This window comes from Rhinopithecus roxellana, chromosome 17, assembly GCF_007565055.1.
Source record: "Rhinopithecus roxellana isolate Shanxi Qingling chromosome 17, ASM756505v1, whole genome shotgun sequence".
Lineage (NCBI taxonomy): Eukaryota > Metazoa > Chordata > Mammalia > Primates > Cercopithecidae > Rhinopithecus > Rhinopithecus roxellana.
The window spans coordinates 27,759,261-27,785,041 of NC_044565.1; the positions used below are offsets into that span (position 1 = coordinate 27,759,261).

Consider the following 25,781-nt stretch of genomic DNA (forward strand, 5'->3'; position numbering starts at 1 on the left):
TAGACCCAGTTGAATTTCTCTAAAGGTATTTCTTTGCCTTAGTGAACTTTTGCCTCTTTTCAACTTGCTTGTTTCATCTTCTATTAAAAAAAATTTAAAAAATTAAAAAATGGAAATTAAAAAAGGTTACATACCCTATTCAAAGACATGAGTGGATGGAAAGTGTGGATGCTTTCTTCAGCCCTGGCTGTCTCACAGAGCCAGTTACCTTCACCGAAGTTAAGGGACCCTTTTTATCTTTGACTACTTCTGAGAAAACTTTATCCCTTGCCTGATAAATTGAACTAATGTGGGTACCCACTTTCTATGCACACACATAGAAGAATTCATAGATCTTAATGAATTTCTGAAATTACAGAAAAATGAACTGACTGGTCTGATTTTTTCCTCTTCTTGATGAGTGCTGGGGGCTGGGGAGGAGGTAAGCTGGTGGTGGTCACCTGGGCTTAGTGGGAAGGAGGTCACTGCTGTAGAAGTTATATCAATCAAATAAGTTGAGTGGATTTCTGCTTTATGATAAGCGTTATCATCAATGTCTTATAGGTGGTCTTTGGGAGGACTCTGGAGACCTAGAGCAGTCCCTGGCTCACAGTCTCTGGGCGTGTGGCTCGGGGCTTTTAAAAGTTACTTCATGGCAATATAAATACAGTTCATGTGCTTTGTATTGGTTGGGTAATTTTGGAGGAAATAAACTGTAAGCCACCAATTTCCAGCTTTATTCAGATTAAGAGCCTTTTGTCTTGAATTTTTTTTTTTTCCACTTCAAAGTTTTCTTTTTACAAAAGTTAAACACTGGATGTTTTTTCCTAACTTGTTTCCGGCTTTGGCATCTCTAAGCTCATTTCCCTTTATGTTTCCTGTTCTAGGAAATAATTATTTCAAACTTTGTCTGTTGCATAGGTTGAGGTACCTTCTTTATGTTACTGGTAGAGGGTGTCCAGGTTCTTGGCACTTTGAACAAATAATTGGACAAAACGCACAAACAAAGCAAGGAAAGAATGAAACAACAAAAGCAGAGACTTATTGATAACGAAAGCACACTCCACAGGGTGGCAGCGGGCTCTAGCAAGCAGCTCAAGGGCTTGGTTACGGAATTTTCTGGGGTTTAAATAACCTCTAGAGGTTTCCCGTTGGTTACTTGGTGTACACCCTATGTAAATGAAGTAGTGGCCTGCAGTCAGTCTGATTGGTCGCTTTCCGCAACTAATCAGAAGTTGAAGTTACAAAGTTATACCCTATGCAAGCATCTGATTGGTTATGGAAGGCAACCAGTTCTCCTGCCTCACTTCCCACTAGAGGGATTTGTTCCTCACTTCCCACTGGAGGGATATGAAAAGGGGATAGAAGTGAAACAATGGGCAAGTGGCTCAGTCTGGTGAGAACAAGCCACAGTGACATGTTTGGTATCCTCCTTTAGGAAGAGCCAACCGAGAGCCCCACATACTTGCAAATATGTTATCTCACTGGGAGTTGGGTGGAGAGGCCCTATGGTTTAACCTAGCTTTTATTAGAATTTTTTTGTTATTAGCTCACAATTGTGAAGAGTTTATCTCTTCTCCCCTAAGTGTATGGTCTTTTCAAAGCTCTTCATTTAGGAATTTCAGAGGGAGCTTTTGAACACAAAGGCTCTCCTTCTGTATGACAGCTTGCTTTGGCGTGTCTTTGGCTTTTGTTTGCGCCATGATCTATTTATCTCCACAGTGGCCTTGCCTTTTAACTCTGAGACCTCAGAAAGTACACCAGTGCTAATCATTTGGTGTGAACCAATGTCTCACCTTTAGAGATGGGTCTGCCTCTGTTTTTATCCAGCTCAGGGTCCTCAGCAGGCAGAGTTCATGCACTGCTGGCTCCGGACTGGTTTCCATGTGAAGAGAGATGCTGCCCTCTAACTGACACCCAAGTGGAGTATATGGCAGGTTGTCATAGCCTTTAATTAGGCAGAAAGTTCTCTTTAATAATTGCTGTGACAGCTGGGCCTGCTAATAACTGGGTTAGAATGAGCTGTAATATTCTGTTGTTTGCGTTCAGATATGGTTTTTTTCCCCCCCTTACTTTACCACAAATGAAATGGCCTTTTGGATTTGGTGGACTTACTATAAATCGATACTGTTGTTCCAATAAAAGGTTGGTTTTCAGGAGTGTTTTGGAGTAGGTAATTGAAACACAGATTTTCTTCATTTTTTCTTCACTATACTTATTTGTATACATCCTTTTTACACACGACTTATTAACTGCAGTTACTTAAGCTGCTGCTCTAAGAATATGATTATATTGTATCTTAATGATAGTAATATTTTAATATATAATGAATCGGGCACTAAAGTGACTTAAAATATGCATTTCTGCATCAAATTAAGATACCATGTCCCTTTCAGTAAATTTTCATCTGTTTCCTCTATAATTGACCCCAGTGGGCTTGGGAAATAACTGAGCATCATGATATATATTGCTTTTCTTTTGATACTACTAACTGCTTTTACCAAAGAATACATTGTTGGATTAGAGAAGACAAAGCTGTCAAGGAGCAAATGAGTCCTGCGTGCAGTTCTAAAACACCGCATTGCTGTCGTCATTGCTTAGGTATTGTATGCTTTCGATTGTAGTCCTGACATTTTTGTTTTGTGTGCTTTTTCTTAATGTTAACCCCACAGTCTACTTTTTTTCTGTTGCAGAACTTAAGACAATGTGGTAATAACATATTTTACCTATCTCCCAAATCATAGTGTATGCAGTGTGTGAGCAGTATGTGAGTGGGGTTAGGTAAGCATCTAGATTTGTTCCACAGAAAAGGGTGTTTCCAGCCAGTATCAGTGATGTTGGTACTTCTCGAACAATCTAAATCTAAGGGTTTTAGGAGCCTGTTTAGTTAAGTGATAAGAAGATACTCTCGTCTAGCAGAAGGCATAAACGCCTTGTATTTGCTCTGTGGTGAAAAGCTTCCAGTTCTCAATAGGCACAGAATGTCAGTGGCCACAGTTGGTATAAGCCTGTTCAAAGTCTTCTAATTTGGAACTGTGGTGGTGTTTAGTTTATAAAGGTAAAAGAAGAATCTGTGAGGGTCTGGGATTGTATTTGTGTGTGATTTTGTGACTTTTAGATAAGAAAGAAAACCTTTGCTTTTGCCAAAATCTTGTGCCCATGTTTGTTATATCGCTTTTTGGAAATAACTGCAGTTCACTGACTATTAAAGTGTTGTTAAGTGACTTGGCTTTTTTAAAATGTGAAAATTAATTGATTCATTATAGTGGTCTCATTTGTTCTTGTGTCATTATTTAAATAAAAAGGTAGAATGAGTTTCATCTCATTTTCACAAATATTTACTATTAGCCAGTTCTAGCGCTGTAATAGTGAAAATTCAGCAAGGTAAGGTCCCTGGCCTCCTGGTACTTACAGACATGAAAGTTTGTTCTTAAATGGAGGGATGGAAGTGGTCATAACAGATAGAATTTTGAGAAGAAATAAGGATAAGTTAATGGGATTGGGGGAGAATGGGAAAATTACTCAAGATTTTTGCAGCGTGTACCTCTACAGTTTATTTGAAGTGAATTTGATTCTCTCGTATGTTTGGATACTAAGCCATAATGAAATTGTGTTATTATGATGCTCATCCAGAAATGTCTTTTTTTTTTTTTTTTGAGATGGAGTCTCACTCTGTCACCCAGGCTGGAGTATGATGGTGCGATCTCGACTCACTGCAACCTCTGCCTCCTGGGTTCAAGCAATTCTCCTCCCTCAGCCTCCTGAGTAGCTGGGATTACAGGCACCCACCACCATACCCAGCTAATTTTTGTATTTTTAGTAGAGACGGGTTTTCACCATGTTGGCCAGGCTGGTCTTGAACTCCTGACCTCAGGTGATCCACTCACCTCAGCCTCCCAAAGTGCTGTGATTACAGGCGTGAGCCACTGCGCCCAAACCAGAAATGTCTTGAGCCATTTGTTGGGGACTGCGTATTTAAAGGAAAGTCTGGAGGGAAATCGGGGACAACCACCAATCCTAACAGCTGAGGTGTATCAGTGAGGTAAAATGTTCTGGCTTATACTAATTAATCAGCAAAATTATATTTCATAAACATTTACTAGAAGGATGAGCTTGCTTCATTCATCTCTCTTCAGTTACTGTGAGTTTATCATATCATTTGTTCTTTTTCAACAAATAAGTTCTGAAGATAACATTAACATGTAGTTTTCACCTTCAAAGGTGAACATTTAAAAAACGGTCATAGGTCTAAATTTCAAAAAAATTGCACTTCTGTTCATTCTAATTTTTTTTTTTTTTTGGAGACGGTTTCGCTCTTGTCGCCCAGGCTGGAGTGCGGGGGCCCGATTTTGGCTCACTGCAAGCTCTGCCTCCTGGGTTCAAGTGATTCTCCTGCCTCAGCCTCCCGAGTAGCTGGGATTACAGGTTAACCACGCCTGGCTAATTTTTTGTATGTTTAGTAGAGACAGCGTTTCGCCATGTTGGCCAGGCTGGTCTCAAACTCCTGACCTCAGGTGATCCGCCCACATTGGCCTCCCTAAGTGTTGGGATTACAGGTGTGAGCCATGGCGCCTGGCCTGTTCATTCTAATTTATAGAATAAAAATATTATAATATAAAGCTCAGTAATGCAAATATTATGATTGGCAGTGGCTCGTCTGCCACATATCCTCATTTCTTAAATAGAGAGTAGGCCTTCGTGTCCCCAGTATTCTCGTTGCCTACTGCCCATGGATTGAACTGAGAAACTTTACCTGGGATTCTTGGAATTGCTGTTGCTGTCTTGTGTGGCAGCCAGCCACAGCACCCATAATTGTCCCAGTGGACATTTAAGCTGGAGCAGACAGCTGTCACCAGATGGCGCTAAATTGTGACCAGAATCTAGATGACTGTGGATCGCACAAATAGCCCCACGGTCAGTCGCATGCCTCTCAAGTGTCCTATCTACCAGCTGTGTAGGCTCTACCTCATTGATTCATTCCGTAACCATCCAAGTTGGATATTTGGGACACCACTTACAACCTCATGGCAGGAGTTTCCACAACTAAAACAGTATCTGCTTTTAAAAAATAATAAAATTGTAGTCGGATATATCACCATGTTCACATAAATAGCACACCTTGATTTTATCATACTGAGCTCTCCATGTTGTTTTCCTGCTCTCAGCCTATCCTAAGGTTGGGGGATAGTGGAGGGGAGCTATTTATGAAACCCAGAAAGCCTGGCTCTGTAGTAGGGAGGAAATGCTGATACTGAATTGGGTGAGCAGAGTGGGAAAAGGAGGGAGCAAGAGCAAACCTTCTTGTACCTTCTGGTGTCCTGATTAACATGCCAGGGAGAAATTTGCTAGACCACTAGGATCTGAAGTGAGATGAGAAGATGGCAGTGGAACTGTGCCATTTTAGTTAGTTGCATTCCCCTTTTCTGTGCATATGCTTTTGTCTTTAAGCACACCAGCACCTCCCCTTTTGTTGCACCCAGTTATGTAAGCATATTCTTCTTTCATGTGTTTTCTTCTGAACCAGCTGCTGAATCTTCACTGAGATTTTTCAGGTGCCTTTTGGAGAGAAGGGGGAGCGATTTTTCCCTTAACGTTTTCCTAGCCCTCAACTTCCCTAGTTGAATTTCATTAAGTCCACTATATTCTTAAGTGCATGGAGGCTGCACAACATGCAGACATACAGTTTAGTTGTGCGATGACTCCAGTAATTAATGAGGCCAGACTGATCTTTGCTGTTCCCTCATTTACATGAGGAGTTGAGCTGCCTAGTGCTCCAGGATGGACATATCGTTTGAAGAATTGAAAACTATAATGAGAAGACTCCCAATTGACACTACTCACTGTCCTTCTTTAACTAGAAGCAAAATCCCTACATAATGTACTAGAGTACCAAGAGTGAAACACAATAGCTTGATGACTGGTGATTGATGGCTTGGAAATCTAATTGCTGGTGGTCCTGTGCTGTGGTCCATGGTGGGTCAGCAGCATTTCTCTGTGGGCCTCTGAAGTCTCCCTCAGCCTGGCAAGTCCAGGCCTGTAGTAAGCCCTACTCTCCCTGTGCTGTGTGATTGTTCTGCCAGGGTCCAAAAGTCTGTTGGGTCAGTGTGTGTTGAAAGGACATTGCCCATATAAACGTTGTTGTCCTTGGACTCTACTTGGGCATGGCCCCTGATGGAGAATACTGGAGGCCCAGATTTGTACTCAACATCTCAGCCACCTGAAAATCATTCAGAAATAAATTCCTTGGTTTTTATTCCCTGGAAGGGCCAATTGTCTCCCCAAGTGTCCCCCATTTTAAACCCTACGTATGTCTGAAGTTGCAGTCGACACAGCTTTTTTGACGTAGCTAACAAAATTTCTTTAAATATGGTGAACTTCAGTGAATGTTGCAAACGATTCTTTGATCTAAGTAACAGCTTAGGCCCACACCTGCTGATTGAAAAGAGGCATATCTATAGAAATATTTGTTTCCACGTGAATTTTGTTCTTTTTGAATTGTGGACCATTAACGACTCCCTTTCCAAATACCTAAATGAAATTATTTTATGTATCTTCATCCAAGAAAGGATGAGAAAGAAAAGTTACTGCTGATTTTCTCAGTTAGCCACTTGGTCTTGAACAGTAGTATGCTTCACTTTCTGCGCTAGCCTGGAAAAGTGTGCATAACTCAAAACTAAATGAAGTCCTTTTTTGGCATTCGCATTGCAAAGTGTTCCATCAGTTTCATGTAATATGAAGAATTGCTTAGGCGTTATGGTAATGAACATTTTTTATCTTGCCCTGCAGCTGGGCACTGTGCTAAACCTCACACACGTGAGGATGTCAGTCTTCATCTTCACTCCTTGATGGGTACAGATGCGGGGACTGGGCTCTGGAAGTTGGTAATGTTACTGCCTCTCTGTCTGAACCCATGCTGCTCACTTGCTTTTAGGTGTAACCGTGCCTTGATTTATCTGGGTTGACTAAGTCGGTTTCTTTGCATTGAGTTTTCAGAAAGGTGGAGTACACCATCTTCACACTGGTGTAGGGTATTGCCTTATAAATGCTGCTGACCCCAAGACCCCCTTCCTTGGGCTTCTCTGTGCCTTAGTGGACCCTTGGCACTTCTCCTTGGACCTAATGAACCCCAGCACTTCCTCCTTGATTGTAGCACCAGAGCCAGGAATTATACCTGTTTTGGTTTTGAGATTTTCCCAGCTCAAGACCCGAAATCACTAGAGACTCTGAATCAACCATCTTGCATGACAATGTGGTAAGAATAGGAAAAGGGAGGGCAGCAAGGGGGAGGGAACAAAGGCAATGCCAACAAAGCAAAATCCTTAAGCGGATGTGTCTGTCTGTTGAGGGGCCTCTCACTGAGCAAACAGGAAAACAGGCCGAAGGCCCAGAGGCGACCTGGGTTCCCCACCCCCCAATTGCTTTAAAATTTTTTCTTTTGAGTACATAGTAGAAAAGATTTTATGGATACATAGCAGGTGTATATACACAGTAGAAAATATTTTATGGATATATAGTAGGTGTATATATTTATGGGTTACATGAGATGACATTCTGATACAGCCGTGCAGTGCGTGATAGTCACATCATGGAAAATAGGGTATCCATCCCCTCACGCATTTATCCTTTGTGTTAGAAACAATCTAGTTATACTGTTTTAGTTATTTAAAATGTACAATTAAATTATTATTGACTGTAGGCACCTGGTTGTGCTATTAAATACTAGGTCTTACTTATTTTTTCTAACTATCTTTTTTGTACCCAGTAACCCCCCTCCCCAACCACACTTACCTTCCCAGTCTCTGGTAACCATCCTTCTACTCTGTCTCCATGAGTTCAGTTGGTTTGATTTTTAGCTCCTAGAAGTAAGTGAACATGCAATGTCTGCCTTTCTGTGCCTGGCTTCTTTCACATAACACAGTGATGTCCAGTTCCATCCATAGTGTTGCCAATGACAGGATCTTCTACTGCATTGTGTGTAAGTACCTTTTCTTTATCCATTCGTCTGTTAATGGACATTAGGTTGCTTGCAAATCTTAGCTATTGTGAACAGGTGCAGCAGCAGACATGGGAGTGCAGATAGCTCTTGGATACACTGATTTCCTTTCTCGTGGGTATATACCCAGCAGTGGGATTACTGGATCATATGGTAGCTCTATTTTTAGATTTTTGAGGAACCTCTAAACAGTTCTCCATAGTAGTTGTACTAGGTTACTTTCCCACCAACAGTGTATGGTTCCCTTTTCTCCTCATCCTCGCCAGCATTTGTGACTGCCTGTCTTTTGGATACGAGCCATTTTAACTGGGGAGATATGATATCTCATTGTAGTTTTGATTTGCATTTCTCTGATCAGTGATGTTGAGCACCTTTTCATGTATGTGTGTGCCATTTGTATGTCTTCTTCTGAGAAATGTCTGTTGAAGTCTTTTGCCCATTTTAAAATCAGGTTATTAGATTTTTTTCCTATAGAGTTGTTTGAGCTCCTTACATATTCTGGTTATCAGTCCCTTGTCAGATGGTTAGTTTGCAAATATCGTCTCTCATTCTGTGGGTTGTCTCTTCACTTTGTTGATTGTTACGTTAGCAGTGCAAGAAGCTTATTAACTTCATGTTACCCTGTTTGTCCATTTGGGTGCCTGTGCTTGTGAGGTAACCTGAGCTTTGAATCATTGCTGCCTCTCTTCAGTTTTTTATTTGATTAAAAAAACTATCATAAAGTTAAATTGACTTAGTTTTCTTTTGATACACAAGTCTGTAGAGTTTTACCATGTGTATGGATTTATATAACCACAATCAGAGTGCAGAACAGTCTCATCACCCCAAAAGCCCCACTCATGCAGGTCCTTTTGGTTCTCATTTCAAAGGCATGTCTTAGTGCTGAAGAGACTTGCGCTCCTAGGTAGGCTCTTGGGTGTGGTGGAATTTGGGCAGCCCCGGAAGGACTTCTCCAGAGGCCTGGAGTTCACTCTCAGGTAGGGTGGAGGCCTCTCCACCTAGGTCGTCTTGCTTATTTTGTCACTTCCGCCCATTTTGTTTATCAACCTAACAAAAACCTAGGGTTTCCTGTCCCCTCTTTTTTTTTTTTTTTTTTTTTTTTTTTTTTTTTTTTAAAGGGGCTGAATGATGGTTGTAGGCGTTCATGGATTTTGTAGCAGTATTTCAGGACATCCCCGCATCAATCTTAACCTTTACGCTTCCTGCATGTTGTTGCTGAGTGGCTTTGTGGGGCCATTATTGGTACAGTTTAGGAGGATGAGTTTCTGGGGGCAGCTGGCCTATATCCGCAAAGAACAACACGGGGTGTTTGGCCCTAGAGAGAGAAACCTCATCCATCACAGAGGCTGTTGAGTCAACTCTTAGGTCATATTTAGCCTCCTCCGTTTGCTTGTATTTCCTTTGAAAAATTTGTATCTCACCAAGTTTATTTCTGAATGGCCTATTCAAGTGGGGTAACTGGTGTGGTGGACTTGGCAGGAAACCTGCTTAAAGGAGAGATCATCTGAGCGGTTTGAAGGTTGTACCTCCTATTTGAGATTGTTTGTAAAGGCCCATGTTTACAAATTACTGAATATGTTTGTCATACAACACCTGTTAGCCTCTTGATTATTCTTTGAAAAACCATTTACTGAGGGCCTGCTGTGTGCAGGCCCTGGGCTAGTGCTAGGGGTGAGAACTTAGAATCCAATAATTAGTGATTTGCCATCTGTTTTGTTTTTTTCCTTGAAAAAAAAATTCTTCAAATTCTTGAAGCCCAGGAAAGGGTGGGTGACCCTAACCTTCTGTGTGCCCCGAGGCAGCAGTCCTGGTTCACACCTGGTATCCTGGCGTACTTACTCTCAGTGCCCCATTCACGCTCAGGTGCCCTGTTGGGATGATAGATTCATGTGGTCAGGCCAGTGAAGGGGTAACAGAGTCAGAGTGCTTGCGTGGCCACTCGCTGTAGGTCAGTGTTCTTGTTTTTGTGTTATGTGGCATCTGCTATTGGGCTTTTCCCATGCTGTCAGGGCCAAACCTGTTTGTTTTCACATGTCGGGGAGATAGACATGCAATTAATGAGCTGCCTTATGCTTAACTGAACTGTAACATGGGATCCAGGGCGGTGGTATTTTGGAGGGCTTTCAGTTTCTTATTGAGAAATGTGAGTTTTGGTGGTCCATATAGACTGGGTCCTTTCTGACATTACTCCCCATCAAGCCGTAGCTGCAGTTACTCTGAATTATTTAGAAGTTGCTTATAGATTCTCACCCCTCACCCAGTAGATCTGGGTGAGGCCCAGGCATATTTAATTAAAAGTAAAACAAAAAACTCTCATCAGTAACAACAGAAAGCTCTCCCAGTGACCGATGGTCAGCCAAGGTTGAAGAGCCGTTGCTGTTCTACACTCAAGAATATTGGGCCCATGCCTTTCAGGTTCATGTGTGAGCGTTCTGAGCGATGAGGCTTGTGGGCATGCTGGAGAGCTCCTGTTGGTCTAACGGGGCATTTCCCACTGGACTCTAGACATTGTTTTCTTGGGCCTAGTCTAGAGGCTCAGCTTTAACAAATCTATTTTTCAAGAGAAGCTAGAAATCTGGGTTTAAAAAAGAAAGTACAGCTTTCTAATTTTTGCAATGTTCACTTAAAAAAAGACAAAAAATGCACACCCCCCACCTCCGAAAAAAAAAAAAAAACACTATGGGAAATGTTATGTCCAATTTAGTCAGTGAATTACTAGGGAGGATTTATTACCAGGGAGAAGAACCCTGCTATTAGCATCTAGAGAATAGTTTCTGGCTGTAAACTCAGAGCCAAATGCCTCAATCAGATACCAGGGTAATTTGAAGTGGAAGAAGTGCAACCGTAAGAGGACACACAGAGGCTTTTTTTTTTTTTTTTAATTTTTATTTTTATTTAATTTTTTTTTTTTGAGACGGAGTCTCGTTCTGTCGCCCGGGCTGGAGTGCAGTGGCCAGATCTCAGCTCACTGCAAGCTCCGCCTCCCGGGTTCCCGCCATTCTCCTGCCTCAGCCTCCCGAGTAGCTGGGACTACAGGAGCCCGCCACCTCGCCCGGCTAGTTTTTTTTTTTGTATTTTTAGTAGAGACGGGGTTTCAGCGTGTTAGCCAGGATGGTCTCGATCTCCTGACCTCGTGATCCGCCCGTCTCGGCCTCCCAAGGTGCTGGGATTACAGGCTTGAGCCACCGCGCCCGGCCGGCTATTTTTAATATGGCTCTGTTAATTAGCTTTTGTTAATTTATTCCACAATTGAATTTTGCAATCTTGTAACCCAGATAACCACATACCAAATAATAATAAGCCATGTTGTGGACCTAAATTTGGGATTTTATTTTTAAATTAAAAATATATTTTTTTCTTTTTCTGACTGTTGTCCTTACAGAAAGGAGGGAGACTTTGCTTTCAGTGCTTAATTAGAAAGTCATAGCCAGACTCTGCCAATATAGGCCTCAGACCTTAGCCATGAGTATGAGTTCCACTTGAAAAGTGACTGAAGAGATGTGTAGTCAGGTGGTGAATGGAGAAATCTTGTAGCGTTTTTAAACTAAAGCGTCTCATGGCCCTTCCTCTATAACCCAAGCATGAGCTTTGTGTGAGGAAGTAGCTGCTAATGGGAATGGCTGGACATACCCACAGAGAGTCCTGCTCTGTGCAGTGCCTGTCTTCATAGCGGCACACAGCAGTGGGTGTGCTTTGGGTACTGTGTCTGCTGTTGACAAGAAGGAGTGGAGCACCTGAAGCTGGAGCAGAACCACCACATTACCTTCAGGCAGTATGGGTAGTGGAGCTAGCGTATCCCACCTTCGGTGCCGGCTCAAGGTTTTCTGTGTAGATTAATTCCGGCTCACAAGGTCCCGCAGGGCGAGTGGCAAGACAAAGCCATTCATCGCCTCCATCTGCTCTCTGCCCAAATGACAGGGCATCAGAGAGACTTCCCTGACCACGCAGTGTAAATGCAGCCTCCCCATCTCTCTCATTCCCTTTCCTCAGTGCTCTGCCAGGGTTTTCCCTGTAGCTTATTTCCATCCTTTTTGTTTTAACTGTGAGAATGTATTCAGAAGAGCAGAAGGTGTATTGCTTGATTTTTGCTTATATACCCCTTCAAGAACTAGAGCACAGATTTGGCACCCTTTTGTTCACTGTTGTATCCCTAGCATCTAGACCAGTGTCTTGTATGTCAGAATGCTGACCTGGGAAGTAGACCTCAGAATCATGACCGTTTTATAGAGATGGCCGTACTTGCAAGAGGTGAAGAGACTTGTTCAAGTTCTTCAGTTTAGTGACAGAGCAGTTGACTCAGATGATCAGACTTTCCTTTTACTTTCAATATTATGGATTTATGTTAGGAAGACAGATTTTGGTGTACTTGTTGCTGGGAGAGTTTCAATTCAGTGTTCTCTTTCTACCAGTAATTCTGTAGGGGTAATTTTGGATGCTTGTGGCTGTAGGTTCAGTGGAATGACTTCTCTGGAGCAGCAAGTCAGACAGACATCCTCTCATCAAAGGTTGATGAAGGGGACCAGTGGGTCTGGGGGGAACCACAGGGCGGAGCTCTGAATCCCGGGGAAGAAGCTGTACTGGCATTTCTCCGTCCATTGCAAGTTAAATATGCTGAAAGCTCCTCAGGCAGTTGCGTAGTGCTCACCTGCACGTGTCTCTGATTTGTGTGGCTAGCACAGTGTGCAGGGTCCCCACCTAATCTCCAGGCAGTTGTGAAATCGCTTTTGTATCTTTTTTGTAGTCATTTTGTAGTCATTTCCTTTACACAGATAGCCAGGCTTTGCACTGATAGCCCAAGCTTTGTCCACACCACACACAGGTTGGACAGCATGCAGAAGGTATCTTGTGGGGTAGGGGGGTGGTGCTTTATGGGGATTCCTTGGCAGCTGGCAGGCTTCTCAAGGTGCCTTGCTTGGTTGGTGGAGGCTGTGGACGGAGTCGGGTTGAGTGAAAAGCAGGGGCAAAGTTAAGAGGTGTCAGAGAGGGTCTTCAGAAAACAGCCACTGGAAGATTCTGGCTGCCTGAAGGGCACCCAGGGAAGGACAGGGAGTCGTATGAAGGGACCTACCAAGCCCTGACTGGCCAGGTGCTTTTTACTCCTCAGGGTTTACATCCTGAGAAGGCTTCACCTATAGGCTGTTGTTGGTGCCTGAGTGGGGTGGAAGCAGGTTCTGGAACACAGACCTTTGATTTTAAATCTCTGTGGCCTGTAAGGAAAAGTGCTGATCCAAATCACTGATCCGGCAGCTGGAGCTTTGAAGCCAGACACACCTGAGTCGGAATTCCACCTCACCCCTCTTTCCAGCTGTGTGACCTTGGGCTCATTTTCTAATCTCATGGAGCCTCCGCTTTCTTTCTGTAAAATGGGGATGTTTTTCTTCATTGTAACTTGGTTGTAATGACTTCCTGTATTATGTATTAAAGTATTTGTACACTTCAGTGTGCCCGGCACAATAAATAAATGGATATTTATTAAATATATTTGTTGAGAGAATGAACACACAGTGAGTGATTCTTCGTCGGTTCTTCATTTGTGGAATGAGAGAGGAGGTTTGCTTATTGATAGGGAGGAGGAGGCGATGAGGATGCTGAAAAATGGAAGCATAAAGCTCATCAAAATTTCCCTTTGCCTGTTCTTTTAGTTATGTAATCTGATTATTGCATGGCCTTATTATGCAGAGTAGTCGGGGAAGGTGGTTAGAGCACTGACTTTATCAACACCACTAGATCTATGTAAGCCTTAGTAAAGCTATAAAACTGCCCTTCTGTTTACTTATTCATGGTCTTTCATCGTGATTCTTATTCTGAAAAAGCGATGAGGGGTTGAGTGTACAACTCAAAAAGAAATGGTTATGTAACACTGAAGAGAACTCATCTGTTTTAATAATATGGTTACTTGTAACTGATGACTTTTAACAAAAGATGATGCTTTGAGGAGGGAATTTTCTGTTTCACATGCCGAGACAAGAGCTCTTTCTATCTCCATTTTTTTTTTCTTTTAATTTTGGCCAAGATAAATTTTAGATGGACATGGTATGAGTTTGCATGAGAGTGCTCTGGCTTTCGAAACCTGAGTTGATGGCATGGGTGCATTATTTCTGTTAAGGGATACCATCACATGTAACCTCAAAAGAAAACTCGAAAGGTGGAGTTTCTTTCACCTTTTTTTTTTTTTTTAAAAGGAGGGATAGTACAGTTATGAGTGGTGAGTAAAATATGAGTATACAGCATAGGCAAATTAAGAGCTGTGTACAGACTTTGAATACCAGAAGGAAAACAAATACTGTTGTCAGAGACCACGTGCAGGAAATGAATATGTCTTCTGAACTGTGCTACTGGCTGCAGCACAACAACAGAAGTAGTTTAGGTTCACAAACCAGATTATACTGTTTTTACAATAGTTCAGGGACACACAAAGCTGCTTAGGGTTGACTTTACATGAATAGTGTAAATATACGTAGGTTCAAGGGCAGTGTATTTTAGAGTTAGCTTCTTGATGTGCTGAGAAAGAAGAAACGGTTTGACATCTTAATTGAAAGTTGAGTTGGTAGCGAATGGGAAGGGACCATGGGTGGATCAGGAGCCCAGATTTGAATCTGAATCCCTTCCACTCTCTTGCCTTTTGATTTGTGTATGAAACTTTCATTTTTTTTCTCTAAGCCAATGAGAAGAGTTCAGTTTGAGTGCTTTAGTGATGCTTGAAGTGATAGTTCAATATTGAAGTTACACTGTGGATATAATTATGAGAAATCAAGTGTACTGTGAAGTCACATGGGAGAAATGTAGAGAAACTTCTTGGGATTGAGGAAGGGGACCCCACATAATTCTGTGTTTTGTCTTTTGTTCTAGATAAATGCTTAGCTATTATAATAAATAAGCTTTTTATTAAAATCCACTCAGTTATTTTGTGTACGATGTCTTCTGATGTCGTATGGAATCATAGACTCTTGGGTTGCAGTGCTGCATCTGCCCTAGCTTCACAATGTGTGTTTTTCTTGTGTAACCTGAGTTCCCCACTGGTCACTAAGAGGCGCAGTCCATTGAATTGCCACCTGGGAGGAGCTCCCTTCTCATTGGTCAGTTAGTGATCTTTTATTTAGTGCTGAATTGAATTGTCTTCAAGAGTAGAGTAATTTTAACGTATCTTGACAGAGTCATATGATTGAATTTCGTGGTTAGTATTACCATATTGACTATTACTTGGCTGTTGAATGCTCTGTTTTTTAGTGGCTAAAATAAATGAATAACTTTATATGTAAGTTTACCTATAGTAAAAAATGGGTAATTTTTCTTACTATTAAACAAAAGTTACTCAGTCTTTAGCCAGTTGGGTTTTACAAGTGAGCAAAGAGCAGCTGCATATGTGTGATAAATACTACTGATAGCTGCTTGTAGAATCTGAAATCTCCGTTGTTTTGGATGCTTTGACATGAAGACTTGTCAGTGCCCTTTGACTGTTGATGAAAGAAAGCATGTGCTAATCCTTTTTTTGGACCCTTTAGTTGATGATTTTTTATTTGCCAGTCTCCCTCTTCAAACTTAGTTCCTCATACTTGATGTTGTAGTCGAGACTGCAAGGCCGTTACCACCCTTGGAAGGGGCGCTTTCCTTTTTAATGCATCTTCACCAGGTGTCTGTAAAACTCTTCTGCCCTTTTTCGCCACCTGACGCACTGCCCAGCCAGATCTTCCCTCCCCCTTTGTCTTAGTCCATATTGTGCTGCTGTTATAGACCACCACAGACTGGGTAATTTAAGTGAACAGGAATTTATTGGCTCATGACTCTGGAGGCTGAGAAGCCAGAGGTCGAGGGGCTGGCATCTGATGTCTGGTGAAGGCCTTTTTGCTGCATCATAAGGTGGAAGGCATCGCATGGTGACAGGGAGGGGGAAGGGGACTGAACTCTCCCTTTTATAATAAACTCCCTCTGGACATAACTAACCCACTCCCTCAGACTATCCTTTTTACTCCTCCCTCCTGGCCTTACACCTCTCATGAGGCCCCAGCTCCCAACGCTATTGCATTGGTAATGAAGTTTCCAACACTTGAACTTTGGGGACATTCAAACCATATAGCACCCTTTTTGAAAGAATTACTCGTAAACTCTCATGGCCAGATTTCTTCTCTTGCACCCTTCATTATCTGCTCATTTAAATTGTCTCCGCTTCTCTAACATAGAGGTGCTTTTTTACTACAGTGATAGCTCATCTAACTGGAACCGAGCTTGCTGCCTGGTCCCCCGACCTGCCATCTGTCGTAGAACACAGCTGTAAATGACTGAACAAGCATGCAGAGCCCAGATGACTGGGCCCTTTCTTTGTTGGAGTCGGAATGTTACTGCCTGACGTAATATTCCCGGAGGCTATCCCTTAATTGCAAAGACTGGATAGTAATTAGTGTTCATAATGATTTCCCTGGGCCATTAAGAAAAGTACCTTCAATGTGCTCAAGAATTCAGGGTTTAGAAAGATTTCCATCCAGATTGACTCCTTAAAGAAAAAAGATGCGGTGCATAATTTATTTTACTTTTAGTTACCTGCTAACATAGCTATGCAAACTGACTCATTTGTTGGGGAGTGGGTGGTGGCATTAGGTAAAGTCTTAAACCATATAGTCTATTTTGACTGTTTCATTCTTAATAGAAGTCTACACATTCCCTGCAATTGAGGTATAATTTTCTTTAAAGGGAGTGTTGTTTCAGATAAGGTAGCTGCCTAAGAAAGGAATAATTCTATATTGAGTCTTTTAATTTTAAGCTCTTTAGGGAATGGAAACATTGTCTTATTAATTGGAAAGTCCCAGCTGATAGCACTGACATATTCTTGTGCTTCCTTTGCCTGCCTGCTCATCTGCAGCCCTGATGATCACAGAAGGAAGGGAGAAGTAGATGAGAAATAGTAGTTATGAGGATGAAACGTGCACAAATAGGAGCCCTCTCACCTTAGGCTTGGTTTGGGGGTCTGGAGGCACGTGATGAGAACAGCAGCAGATCTGTGGGCTCACGTTTCCTTACTCGTGCTCCATTAGTACTCCAGTCTGAAGGGATGATTTAGTACCAACCAGGAGATGTTTAGAAGACCGAGATGCAATGAACACACGTGTGCATGTGTCTTTATAGCAGCATGATTTATAATCCTTTGGGTATATACCCAGTAATGGGATGGCTGGGTTGTATGGTACTTCTAGATCCTTGAGGAATCGCCATACTACTGTTTTCCATAATGGTTGAACTAGTTTACAATCCCACCAACAGTGTAAAAGTGTTCATTGTGGCACTATTCACAATAGCAGAGACTTGGAATCAACCCAGATGTCCATCAGTGACAGACTGGATTAAGAAAATGTGGCACATATACACCATGGAATACTATGCAGCCACAAAAAAGGATGAGTTTGTGCCCTTTGTAGGGACATGGATGCAGCTGGAAACCATCATTCTCAGCAAACTATCACAAGAACAGAAAACCAAACACCACATGTTCTCACTCATAGGTGGGAATTGGACAATGAGACCACTTGGACTCGGGAAGGGGAACATCACACACCGGGGCCTATTATGGGGCGGCTGGGGGAAGGGATTGCATTGGGAGTTATACCTGATGTAAATGACAAGTTGATGGGTGCAGCACACCAACATGGCACAAGTATACATATGTAACAAACCTGCACGTTGTGCACATGTACCCTAGAACTGAAAGTGTAATAAAAAAAAAAAAAAAAATTGGAGGCACCTAGATCTTGGACTTCCCAGTCTCCAGAACTGTGAGAAATAAATTCCTGTTGTTTAGAAAAAAAAAAAAAAAAAAAAAAAAAAAAAAAGAAGACCGAGATGTTTGCTGAAGTACTTTGAGCTGTCTCAGTTTGATTACATGCTTTCTTATTTTAGATGGCTCCTGGAGAGCTATCTGGGTAATACGCTCTCCTGCTTTGGTAATTTTGGATTTTATGCAGACACTTTTTGGAAGAGAGCGCCTGTGAATGAGACCTGTGGTTTTGGGGTTTACAGCGCACAACCAGTCAAGCTAAGCTGGTCTTTGCCTTTTGGGTAGATGCATATAGAAAGAGTGGTCAGTAGATTCCCCAGTGCTGTACTCATGCCATTCAGTTCGTGGTCACGGACGTTTCCATATTTGCTAGTAAAAATAAGAAAATTCAGAAAGGGGAGTAGTTTGGAATTGTCAAGTTGAACTGCGAATGGTATGGATGAGATACTCTGGGGGAGAGAATAGACAGGTTTGGCTTAGCTACTAGGTGAGCGTCCTTCTAGCTCTCTGGGATTTCTTTCTAATCTGTAAAATCACCTATTTTGTTGAAGTAGGCTTGCCTGTCCTTTCAATTCTTAGACATTTCAGAACGTAAGTTATGTGTTTTTCTGGGGGGAAAAAAAGGTATTTGTTAGAATTTACTTGTTACGAATCTAACCTTCACACACCAAACCCCCAGCTAAGACAGTAAGTTGCATATATAATTATAATAAATACTATGTAAGTCTGAAAGGGGAAAGAGAACTTGAGTTTGCGACTTTTCTTGTAATCTTGAAGAAGTAATTCCCAAACTTCAGAGTGCGTTAAGAAATCACTAGGACGCTCGTTTAAAAAGGCATGGATTCCTATACCCCAGTTACACAGATCTGATGGCCTGGGATAGAGCCTGGAAGTCTGCATGTCACAGGTGAAAGGGAGTGATATATTTGTTACTGAAATTGACCTGCCTAATAGAAAAACTTAACATACTTTACCCCCAGTAAATCTCTTAAATCCAAAATATTAACACTCCCAAACCAACAGCACACCACTAAAAAGTCAGCGAACAAATATCAGGAAACAAAGCTTCCCAGTTGGTTGGGAATGAGAAGCAGCCAGGTCTTCTCGCTTCTGATGCAGGCACGTGTCGCACTGCCATGGAATCTTCTCTTCTGACTTAGTGACGGAGACTGCCGCCTTCTTGAGGTGCAGTGTATGACAAGCTTCTCTCATCCTTGCATGTCTGCAGAGATGTGACATGGTTTTGTGACATACCTTCTAGTCTTGGGGGGAATCATTGTGCTCTCCCTTTTATTTCCTGGCCAGTTGCTACCTCAAACCTGTCCCCTTCTGGGATTTGGAAAGGATTATTTGCAGCTCACATCTTGAGAGATCCATTTTCTGTCCTTTGATGATCTTCAGCGCCATCCAGGCATCTTTGAAGGCTCAGCTGCAGCCTCCTTGGTGGGTTCACACCACTAGCCCCATAGGGATGTGTCCTCCCTTAACAGCTGCTTTGCACATCCTATCAAAGCAGAGCAATTGGTTTCACACTGTCTCCTAAGTGTTTCTACCCCAGGGCACAGTATTTCTCTGTGATGCTCATCTTTTGTGTGTATGTGTTTTTTTTTTTAAAACACCTCTCTAAATTGTAAGCTCCCTGCAGGCAGGTTGCTGTGTTTTATCTCCTCAGCAGTGTGAGGCATGTCGTGAGCACTGGTTAAAAGTAGTCTTCAGGTTACTGAGACGTGCATTAATAGGCTTCACTATTAAGCAAATATAAAGCCAATTTCAGGCAATTAATCTCTGAAATTTTTATTTCAGATTAAACTCAACAGATAAAAGGAAGCCTTAATTTATGATGAGATAAAGATGGGAACAACTAAAAGCCTCTTACAGTTTCAGAAAGCCATGGACCAGAGTGGCTTGTGAATGTGTGTTCACATGCCTTCAGGTTCCCTAAGCAGTTCCTGTGGGGTGTTCTTTCTTTATCACAAGAAGAAAAAGGCCAGGAGTTGAAAATAAGTTTTTATTATTGGTTAGTGTGTTGCCATGTTTGATTATATCTATTAAAATATGTTATGGAATAATGTACTTGGCAGTTCCTATGTAAGTTGGTTAAGAGGACATTTGTGGTCATTCCTGTTTCAGGTCCACAGCCTGGTATAGAGAACCAGTCTAGGTGTGACTCTTGAGCTTGTTAACCTAGCCCCCTCTAAGCTTTAGTTTCTTCATCTTTGAGTTGAGGATAATGATACTTGCGTTGTGTGGGGAAGTAAACAACAATGCATATAAAACGCTTGTTCACTAACTGCCTCAAGAGTAGGGCCAGCGTGGTTCCTGTGACCTGTTCTTACAGTCTCGCCTCAGGACTGTAATGCTCTCTGGTGTCACAGCATATGCTTGCTGGAGTTTAGGCTGTGTGTGTGTACCCCTCTGGGCTACTGAGGGAGGAAGGCATTTGTTATTCCTAACTTGCGTGTTTACCTTACATAGTATCATAAACATGATACATTTTCCTTGTCTCCTATTTATTCTTAGGCTGTATGAGTACAAAAGTTTTATGATTCTGGATAAAGGTGAGATTTAGGGAGAAAGCACTATGAATGGAAAAAGTGCTGTTGAGTCATGTGCACTTCCTTGCTAAGATGTGAGGTGGTGGCACCATTTAATAGCAAGGCTCTGTGAGAGAAGGTCAGAGGATGAGTGGGGAAACTTTCTGATAGAGTGGTTGGTATTAGACCTCTTCCGATTGGAGTCTTGAGGTGAAGGCTCTATTTTTCATTGCTTGAATTCATTCACTCCTCAAAGTTCCTCTTAATATGGATGAGACCAATGGAATTTGCCTCTCGACGAATATACTTACTCATCAAATGTGTTTTAAAGGGTAATAATTGGAGTTTAGGTAAGGATTATGCAGCATGAAGTTACCTAGCCTTTAATGATAATAGAACATTTGAGAAGATAGGAACATTGCCATATTTTTCTTTTTTCTTTTCTTTTCCTTTTCTTTTCTTTTTTTTTTTTTTTTTTTTTGAGTTGATGTCTTGCTCTGTCACCCAGGCTGGAGTGCAGTGGCACAATCTTGGCTCACTGCAACCTCTGCCTCCCAGATTCAAGTGATTCTCGCGCCTCAGCCTCCTGAGTAGCTGGGATTACAGGCGTCCACCACCATGCCTGGCTAATTTTTGTATTTTTAGTAGAGATGGGGTTTCACCGTGTTGGCCAGGCTGGTTTCGAACTCCTGACCTCAAGTGATCCACCTGCCTCGGCCTCCCAAAGTGCTGGGATTACAGGTGTGAGCCACTGCACCCGGCCAGATGTTTTTCTTTTGGGATTTAAAAGCCTCCTTTTGAATGCTGTTCCTTCTGCCTCTAGGCTCCTCTCTATGGGCCAGAGACAGATTTCATTCTAGTGCGATGGTTTTTCAAGTGCGAGGTGGCAATTTTGACTTGGTTGGAAACATAAAGGAGAGTTGAAAATCAAGCCATTTTCTTCAGCTTGGACCTCTATTAAGAATAGTTTGAGTTTTCTTAAAAAAATAAACATACATTTTTGTGAAATTTAAAGACTAAAAATGAACCAGAAACTAAGAAGGTTGCTCTACCAAAGGGGATGTCGGTTGTGGTTATTTGAGCCATTCAAGTTACGTGAAATGATGTTGATTGAAAGAAAAATTTTAATTCTAAATCATGCTATGTCTGCTAACCCTTAAAAGCATAGAGGCGAAATAACTTAGGCTGTTTCTCTGAAAACAAAATATTTTGATAGAAATTTGACGAGTTAGTAGAAACAGTAGGAGTCCCTCTCCTGAAGTATGTATATAAAATCACTGTGGAAAGAGGATCCTGCTGCTGCTATTGTACTGTGGGCAGATAACTGAAGAAAATTCAAAGTTCCTCATCTGTAGAATAGGCTAGTGACCTGCTTTGTTGCCCTTGTAGGGTTTTTTAGGATCTGTTGAGAAAATAGATGTGAATAGTATTTGGGGGCTTTTTATCACTAATTATCTTATAAACACATTAATGTTTACATGGTGCTATATAAATAAAGCTAGCAATGAATCTTTAATCTCTGCCATCTGGCATTTTATATTTATTTTATCCCTGGATGGGATACTGTGCCCAAGAAATGTAGGTAATAGGACAAGAGAGTAACATTCATAAATGGATGCTTGGTATGCATATTTAATACGGACCAAGTAATTTACTGGTATATTTTAAGAATGGATGATACAAGGGGAAAAAAAATCCTGTTAAATATTAAATTCAGAATCTCTCTATGCACAAGTTAGGTGTTTGAGTGACCCAACATCAGGTGGGTCCAGAGTGATCCAGTAATCTAGAGTTAGGTGAAGGAACATGATTTATTGCTCATTTTCAATGAGCAGTCTGGATGAAGCAGCCCTTAAGAAATCTTATAGAGGCCAAAATGGGATGATATAATAGATGTCTAGCCCCAAACATCAGTGAGTAATGCCTTTTCCTGAGTGCTTAAGTTCCCAGCATAATGCAGTCTGTTTATGGTTACACGCATTTTCATTTTCTCTTTAAATATGCTTCAGGTGGTATGAAGGAGGGTCGTGTGTTGTAGCTAAAGAGATGCCAGGAGAGGTGTGGCAAGGGCCTCCCTTGTGAGTTGGGCCACCCAGCTTGGGCAGGCCTAGGCTTGTAGCCCACCCTGAGAGGAGTCAGTATGTTCCCTCTTGGGTAGTATTGAATAAATCACAGGCAAACTTTTGTCCTTTAAAAAACTCTTGGTGTAGCTTCCTTAGTACACTATTATATGCATATTAACATTCAGTACATTGAATCCCAGCTTCAGTTTTTCTCCCAAGACTATTTTGCTGGCCATTTTGGTTCCTTTACACAAAGGTGACCCATCTTAGTAGGTGGATGATTACTATTAGTTTCAATTTTTTTTTTTTTTTTGAGGCGGAGTCTCGCTCTGTCACCCGGACTGGAGTGCAGTGGCCGGATCTCAGCTCACTGCAAGCTCCGCCTCTCGGGTTTACGCCGTTCTCCTGCCTCAGCCTCCCGAGTAGCTGGGACTACAGGAGCCCGCCACCTCGCCCGGCTAGTTTTTTGTATTTTTAGTAGAGACGGGGTTTCACTGTGTTAGCCAGGATGGTCTCGATCTCCTGACCTTGTGATCCGCCCGTCTCGGCCTCCCAAAGTGCTGGGATTACAGGCTTGAGCCACCGCACCCGGCTAGTTTCAAATTTAGAAGTTTGCTTTTTTTTTTTTTTTGGAGACAGTGTTGCTCTGTCACCCAGGCTGGAGTGCAGTGGCACAATCTCAGCTCACTGCAGCGACCCGATCTCAGCTCGCTGCAGCCTCTACCTTCCAGGTTCAAGCGATTCTCCTGCCTCAGCCTCCTGAGTAGCTGGGATTACAGGTGCATACCACCACGCCTGGCTAAATTTTGTATTTTTAGTAGATTCGGGGTTTCACCATCTTGGTCAGGCTGGTCTTGAACTCCCGACCTCAGGTGATCCACCTGCCTTGGCCTCCCAGAGTTCTGGGATTATAGGCGTGAGCCACTGCACCCAGCCCTTTTTTTAAAAAAATAGAGAAATACGTTATTTTAGCACTCCATTCCTTCCCCTTGCATTGACCATTCCTTTCAAAAATTAGAAATGGGCCTACATTGACTACACTTGAGACAACTGCAGTCTACGAGGAGAAGGGAGCAAGGGAATCAGCATGGGCCTTTGTTGGAGTGGTATGAGGATGCATCCCTGCCGAGAGCCCACTGTGTGCTGGGTGCCAGGGCCAGGACTAGGGCCTTACGGACTCTATGCACTTTATTTGCCAGCTGCCTGACTCTAGAGCAGGGATGAGGCACCTGAACACGGGGTCGGAAACTCCTAGAACTTAAGTAACTTCCCTGAGGAAATACGGTGATGAGGTGGTGGACAAGGAAAGACACTCAAGGCTGCCTGGGTCCCAGATTCGTTTTTCCTGGTACAGTGTCTTGTTTGAAAGGAAGGAGGCAGAATTCTTAGGTGATTTTCTGATTTAAATTCAACATGGACCTAATTTGGAGATCTACTGTGTGATAATGAAGACTGATGCTGTCACATGGTCTGGCCTCATCACAAAAATAATTGATTAGTTGTTAGTTCCCGATACTCTGTTCCCTAAGTAAGGGAGACTCATGTTTTATGTAAAGCAGATGCTGAGTGAATTCACAGTTCTCAGCTGTTATGCCACTTTCTAAGTCTTGAGGATACACACTTGTGGTCTTGAGTTCAGGCATAGAAGGAAGCATAGACCATTTTCTGTTCCTCCTTATGGCTTTATTTATGTTAACATTTATTTGAAAAAAGAAAAAAGAAAGGTACTACTCTATAAATGTCTGAGGAGGCTTTTTCATAGACCTGTGGATTTTCTTGATTTGTAGAGATCTTAGGTGTTAATCATATCAGATACTCAGAAGACCCTTCCATCCCCAACGTTGTACTAACACATTCCCAATGCAGCATACTTATGCTCTTGAAAAGAGGGAGAGCCAGGACAGTGCGTTTGACATTTTCTCTTATCATTTGGTTTCTGTCAGCGAGAAATATGCTTTAGTAGTTTGGAAATAAAGTCACTGCAGGGGGTGAATAACAGGTTTGAAGGTTGATGAGTTGCTAAGGAGATGATCTTTGTGTGCTTATGTGGAAAGTATGAGAGGATCACTTAATACCATAACCTCTGAAGTTTTCTACTCTTTCTCCTGGGGTTCAAGAAAACCATTTGGTTTCAGGTTGTGTTGACAGTCACAATCAACTATAGGAACTATCATTAATTTAGGGAAACCAGGTTCCAGGGTTGTGCTTGACCACTGACCAGGTGTCACATAATGTTCTTTGTGCTCCATTTGTTGTACACAGCAGCCCTGTGAAGTGGGTACCACTATGATCTCCCTTACATGGATGGGAGCCTGAGGCACACCAAGCAGAGTCTTGCCCAGGTGCAGTTACTCAGTGTCATAGTTGTAATACAGTGTCATTTTCATAGAGTTGCTTTGTCCAAATTGTAACTTGAGTTCCTGCACAAACTCTCCTCCTCAGATTTGAAGTTTTAAAGTTCACAACTCTTTAAATCATGAGAATACAAGGGAGACAGGCTGTTGGAAAATATGGGGATGTTCTTTCTGTTTTCCATCTGTTGCAGAAGAACTGTTTCTCACAAAGTCCTTGAGTAGATCATGCTGAGCATATCTGGATGCTCTTTGCTACTGGCCTGAGAAATGACCAGCAGGGCATTGCAAAGAGTGAGTAGAGAGTAACAAGACTGACAGTAATTCAACCCAGTACTCTTCATCTGGGTGTAAGGAGAATGATACCAACTATGACTGATATCTAGTGATACAAATGGGTTACAGAATTTTAGATTCTAGGTGAGGCGTTATAATACACCTGTAAGAAACCTATCTCCCCCCTACCCCCCAACTTCTTTATACACTTAAAAAAAAAAAAAAAATCCCAGAATTGTAAAGAAGTATATAAAGAAATTGGTGGGAGGAGGGAAAGAATTTTAAAAAGTGAATTTGTTTGATAGTTTCCTCATGTTATGCTTTAGCTTGTTTCTTTCTTGCAGTCCCCACATTGGGACTGCAGGAGAGCTTCAAAGAAGACTTTCAGTATAATTCTTGTGAAACAAAGTAATGGGTATTGGGAATACACAGGGAAAAATTATAGTTATCCATTTTTGACGGTAAAATGTCTAGAGGGTTTTTTGGGGTCATTTTTTTTTTCTGTAACAAGTTAAGAAGGAAAGAATGGCCAGTGTGATTTGTAGAAAAAAAAAGTTTCTTCAAGATAGTGTTATGTAAATTAAACCTGTGAAGGAAATAAGTAATTGATGCTTTATCAAAAACTCATTTGTTCAAGGAATTGTCTTGCTTAAGTGTGGTTCATTATAAACTATATTATTATATTGGAGAGCACAGGACTATTTTGTCATCACTGTTGGTTAGTAAGAGATGAGTATAGATGAAATACGATTTGTTGGAAACGTCAGCTATTTTGTTCTAATGATTGTGCAAAAACATTGGTGCTCATTGATCTTTTTTTTC

At 41.9% G+C, this 25,781-nt stretch overlaps 1 protein-coding gene across 34 annotated transcripts in view; it reads left to right on the top strand.

Moving 5' to 3' along the window:
* Positions 1 to 25,781, top strand: part of MAP4K4 (mitogen-activated protein kinase kinase kinase kinase 4) — a 197,489-nt gene that overhangs the window by 67,788 nt on the left and 103,920 nt on the right. The window lies entirely within an intron of this gene.